A 6305-nucleotide genomic window follows, 5' to 3' on the forward strand; every position below is an offset into this window, starting at 1 on the left:
TGAGGAGTGAGGGTGAGTCTCTGAGTGATTGGGGGAGAGAGTTCCAGAGGCGGGGTGCAGCTCGTGAAAAGGCACGGTGACCGAAGCCTTTGAGTTTTGAGGGTGGGACAGTGAGGGGAACAATGGATGAGGATCGGAGGGTACGGGTAGGGCGGTGGGGGAGAAGGAGGTCAGTCAGGTAAGGGGGGGCCAGGCTATGGAGGGCTTTGTATGTGAGGATGAGGATTTTGAATTGGATGCGTTCTTTGATGGGGAGCCAGTGGAGAGAGTGGGGGACAGGAGTGATGTGGTCACGGGAGCGGGTGTTTGAAAGGAGGCGTGCAGCAGAGTTTTGGACCATCTGGAGTCTATGGAGGGAGCGGGAGGTGATGCCGGTGAGTAGGGAGTTGCAGTAGTCAAGGCGGGAGGAGATGAAGGCGTGGATGAGCGATTCAGCAGCGGGCGGGGAGAGGCAGTGTCTGATTTTTGCTATGTTGCGGAAGTGGAAGTAGGAGGTCTTGACGATGGAGCTGACGTGGGGATCAAATGAGAGGGTGGGGTCCAGGATGAAGCCGAGGTTGTGAGCCAGGGGGGAGGGGGTGATGGTAGTGTCATCAATGGTGAGTGTGATGGGTCCGGTTTTATTGAGGGTGGATTTGGTTTTGCTGGAAAGAATACGTTTTGAGAAGAGATTTTGGAGTTTTGACAATTTAATTAATTTTGTGGCTTTAGTTTCAGGAAACGTGTTTAAACGATTGGGAAATGAGAGACAGAGGGCAGGTACTGGCACAGAGTCAGACTAGGTGGAAGTGCCTTTTTCGTCAAATAGGTGGGCCGCCCTCTACTTGTTTATTTGTTTATTTATTTTATTTGTCAAGGGATAGGGTCACAACTTCTCTCTGGCAAGACGCAAGATGATTCAACCAAGTTTATTCAAAATTCGGCCAATCAGTGTAGTTTTAAGACGCATTATTGACCAACGTTTTGTAAAAATGTTCCCAGTGTTGTCAGAGATAAAGCACACAGACATAATATAATATATGACCCGTAATATTATTACCGAACGGGCCTACCGGGCCCAGGCCCAGGGGCCCAAGAGCTCAAGGGGCCCTTTGCATTTATTGTTGCAGGGACGCTGGTCGAATTTTGGGCCCTATGAAAGAATAGTATTGGGCCCCACCATAACTAGACCTTATGATAGTGAAATAAACCCAAGTATGGGGTATGAAAGGCAATTTGGGGTTCTAGAGATAGCGCTGCCACCACCTTTTTTTACCGGGTTGGTCCGGGAAACATGTCACATGGATGAGAATTCAGGAAGCACACCAGGGTTTGGTAATAGAAAATACATCGTTCTTTATTTAACAATACTGTATATATAAAATTCATGTGACATAGCTGTTTGGGACAGGGCATAGACCTGAATGGTTCGGGCAAACTCACCCGCAACTAGCCCCCAAATAGACTAGTCTTGATACAACTTTTATGCCCACTGTGATAGGGTACTGTTATGTTCAATAATGGAGACTGAACTCAGAGCTTCAAGTTGGAACGTGTACTCCATTTAATCAAACACGAGTGTAACACCAAAACGTAATACGGCACATGTCGTAAAGCCCAAACTGTCGTAAACACAGACGTAACATTTCCCCCCCCCCTCACACAACCTAGGTGTGATACTCAGTCATGTATAGCCCCGCCCACCTGGAGCCAAAAAAAGGGTATGTTGTTTAATAAATGAGAAATCATAAATCAGACCCGCATATAGCGATTGATTGATTGATTGAAAACCTTTATTGTCCCCAATGGGGAAATTTTGTTGTCAAACAGCTCAGTTAGGGCAGACAGAAAACATTCAATACAATACATAAAACAGTGCAGGCTCAATAAGTAAAAAGTTCCAAGTTCCTAAGTTCCAGCTCCAGGTCTCCCCCACCCTGCAGGGCCTGGTTGTAGAGTCGGAGTGCAGCTGGAACAAAGGACTGTACAAATCTTTTTGTACTTTGACGGGGGAGAACAAATCTGTGGCTGAACTTGCTCCTCATCCCCGCCAGCTCGCAGTACATCGGGTGGGAGGGATTGGCCAGCATGGCCGCCAGTTTTTTCCCCATCCTCTGTTCTGCCACCACCTCTAGGCTGTCCAGCCCGGTCCCCACCACAGAGCTGGCCTTCTTCACCAGTTTGTTTAGCTTCGCAGCATCCCTGGCACAGATGTTTCCACCCCAGCAGGCCACGGCGAAGAACAGAACGCTGGCAACCACCGACTGATAAAACATTCGCAGCAGCTTGTTGCAGACACCGAAAGACCTCAGCCTTCTCAGGAAAAACAGTCTGCTCTGCCCTTTCCTGAGAAGAGCCTCGGTGTTGTCAGTCCAGTCCAGTTTGTTATTAATTTGTACTCCCAGGTACCTGTAGGAGTCCACCCTCTCGACTTCCACCCCCTTGATGGTGATGGGGGCTGGGGTCCTTCTCTTCCTCCTAAAATCCACCACCAACTCCTTTGTTTTGCTGGTGTTAAGCAAAAGGTAGTTGGTGTCGCACCACTGCACAAAGCTCTCCACCAGGGCCCTGTACTCCTCATCCCTGTCGTCTGTGATGTTACCGACGATAGAGGAGTCATCAGAAAACTTCTGCAGGTGGCACTGGTCGGAGCTAAACTGGAAGTCGGAGGTATAGAGGGTGAAGAGAAAGGGTGACAGAACAGTTCCCTGGGGGGCACCGCTGTTGCACACCACCACCTCAGACTGACAGCCCTGCAGTCTCACATACTGACGTCTGTCTGTGAGGTAGTTGTGGATCCAAGCCGTCAGGGAGTCCTCCACACACATCACTGCTAGTTTGTCAGCCAGCAGTGATGGCTTGATAGTGTTAAATGCACTGGAGAAGTCGAAGAACATGGTCCTCACCATGCTCTGTGGCCTCTCCAGGTGTGTGTAGGCCCTGTGCAGCATGTAAATGATGGCATCCTCCACCCCCATGCTCTCCTGGTATGCAAACTGCCGGGGGTCCAGGAAGTCCTTCACCTGGGGCTTAAGGTGTTGCAGCACTAGCCTCTCCAGGATCTTCATGACCTGTGGTGTCAGTGATCACAACACTCAAACACCGGCCTGCCACACCAGCCCTAACACAGCACAGCAAACAAAAAGGAGAACACTACCACTGTTCATTACATACAACTATATGACACAGCAAAGCAAAACAAAAGGGGAACACTGCCACTGTTCCTTTAAATGAAGTGACACGGCTCACGCTGCCCACACAAAAATACAAGACCCCCAATAGCCTACCAGTGTGGGCTGGCGTTGCGCGCAGAATGCTCTAACTTAAAGCCTACCCAAGTCCACCACTGCTATGCCAACAGAGTAGGCCTACACAATTGTTATGACATTATATAAAATACAAAAGATATAATACAGATACAATGTATATGGTCTAAACACGGAAACATATACATTCAATGGATTATTTAGCGGATTTAAAATACTTAACTCGCCGAAGCGATGCAACTATCTACTTCTCTCGGGAGACATTCAGCTGAATCCCGGACCAGTTTCAACCAGGCAGGCTACACGTTTGGCCAGAGAGCAGCTATGCCTTTCCCAGGCAAATGTTGCTAGCGACGCCATTGACGCCATTGTCGTCAAACCGGTCAAACCGGCACCAGCAGCGGACTTCCTGGATTCAGACGAGGCTATCAAAACAAAGGGTAGCTATGCTAACAACATTACCCCCCCACCTAACTTCCACCAGCTATCTAGTGAACACAGAGGCCTCCCCCACCCGGCGACGACCCCCCCCCCCCCTCCCCCCTCCCTCCCCCACCCGGCGACGACCCCCCCCCTCCTCCACCCGGAGACTCTCTACCGAAACCGTTGAACAATGGGCGACCCCCCCCATCCCCCAATCCTCAACTTGACGATGACCTGAATGGTGACTATTTCCAAGTCAAGGACATGAACACTCTTTTTGGACACAGCAGTAAGGGCCTGCATATTGTTCACCTTAATGTGAACAGTCTTGTGCCTAAACTGGACCAAATCAGAGAAATGTTCCATGACAGCAAGGTTCACATTTTGAGCTTCTCTGAGACCAAGTTTGATGAATCAATCAAAGACCCAGAGATTGAAATAGTAAACTATACAGTCATCAGAAACGACAGGAACAGGTATGGGGGTGGTGTCTGCATGTACATTCACAACGATATTATCTTTAACACCCGGTATGACCTGAATCGTGACAAATTAGAATCTGTTTGGGTTGAAATTATCTTTAACAAAGCAAAACCGGTGCTGGTTGGTACTATCTACAGACCTCCCGATCAGAATGATTTCTATGATATTCTTGAGGGGTGCTTGGATGACGTTGACTGTGTGGAAAAGATTCTTATTGGGGATTGGAACACGGACATGCTCAGAAATGAAGCATCCGTTTTCAGATCCTTCACTAGGTTTTCTGAATTACACGGTCTCCGTCAACAAATTACCAAACCCACTAGGGTGTGTATTTCTACTCAAACCACCATAGATCTCATTCTAACATCGGATGAGTCCAAAATCTCCAAGAGTGGGGTTATTGTATGTGGGCTAAGTGATCATTACATGATCTTTTGCACTCGTAAAAAACATAAACCCAAGGCTGGCGGTCATAAAACTGTAACCACTAGATCCCTTAAATCCTATTCTAGTGAGGCCTTAAACCATAAACTGGAGAATCAAGACTGGTTAGATGAACTAAAAAGCACACAGGTTGAAGAGGCATGGCCAGGTTTCAAAACCAAATTCCTAAATATTATTGACAGTAAAGCCCCCATGAGAACCACCAGGGTTAAAGCCCGATCGGAACCATGGATGAATTCGGACATTCTAAATGCTATGAAAGTCAGAGACCTAAAATGCTCTGAAGTTCAAAAATGCAAATCAAAATTAGTGAAACACTTAAATGAAGATCTCAAAACCCACTTTGAGAAAATTAAAAAACAATGCAACAAACTATGCAATCAGGTAATTACCATGACCAAATCTGCTAAGAAAAAATACCTCGATAACAAAATCGAAGAAAACTTAAACAAACCACGTGACCTTTGGAAGCTACTTAATAGCCAACTAGGTTGCAGTCAAAAACTCAAAACCAGGTCTACAAACATCAGCATAAAATCTGGAGATTCTCTCCTTACAGACAAGCTGGATGTGGCTAAGTGCTTAAACACTTTCTTTACAACCATAGCCACTAAATTAGTTAACAATCTACCACCCCACTCAGGGCGTTATGGTGTAGAGCACATCCGTGCGTTCTACAATAAACTGGGTGTACGCAAAGATGATTTTAAACTCTCCATGGTGTCAAACGATGAGGTGTTTAAAAAACTGGGCGCTCTACACTCAGAAAAGGCCACGGGCCATGACAATATTCCAGCCAGATTTCTAAAAGACTCAGCTGCCTCCATTACCCCAATCATCACCCACATAATAAACCTCTCCATCAAACAGGGACACGTCCCCCTTGACTTTAAAATAGCAAGGGTAACCCCACTGTATAAAAAAGGAAGCAAATTAGACCCAGGCAACTACCGACCTGTTTCTATTCTTAATTCCATCTCGAAACTTATGGAAAAAATAGTTTATGAACAGGTTGATAGGTACCTTACCGAAAAAAATCTGATGTATGAATTTCAATCAGGATTCAGAACATCCCATTCCACTGACACATGCCTTCTCTATTTGAACGACCACATCAACCATGAGGTGGACTCGGGCAAGTACTGCGGCATGGTCATGCTGGACCGCCAGAAGGCCTTCGACACAGTAGATCACCACATATTGTTAGATAAACTGAAAGCAATTGGGTTCGATAGAACATCGGTGAGCTGGATGCAATCCTACTTAGAGGGGAGGGAACAGGTGGTTAGTGTGAACGGAACACTGTCCCCCCCCCTCCCAGTGACCTGCGGCGTTCCACAAGGAAGCATATTGGGACCTTTACTGTTCCTAATATATGTGAATGACATGTCATCAGCATGTGATTGCAATTTGTTCCTGTTCGCGGATGACTCGGCTCTGCTGGTCTCTGACAGGGACATATTGCAGGTGGAAAAAGCGCTAAGCACTGAACTGAGTAGAATCTGCATCTGGCTAGCTGACAATAAACTATCAATACACCTAGGTAAAACTGAAACCATCCTATACGGATCCCCATCTAAACTCAGAAAGGCTGTAAATTTCAAAATAAAAGTGGGTAACATTAATATCACAAGAAAAGAGGATATTACATACCTGGGCTCCATCTTAGAGGCAAATCTTTCCGGAGATAAAATGGCAGCAAAAGTAATC

The sequence above is a fragment of the Nansenia antarctica genome (genome assembly GCF_963989245.1).
Source record: "Nansenia antarctica genome assembly, chromosome: 8".
Lineage (NCBI taxonomy): Eukaryota > Metazoa > Chordata > Actinopteri > Argentiniformes > Microstomatidae > Nansenia > Nansenia antarctica.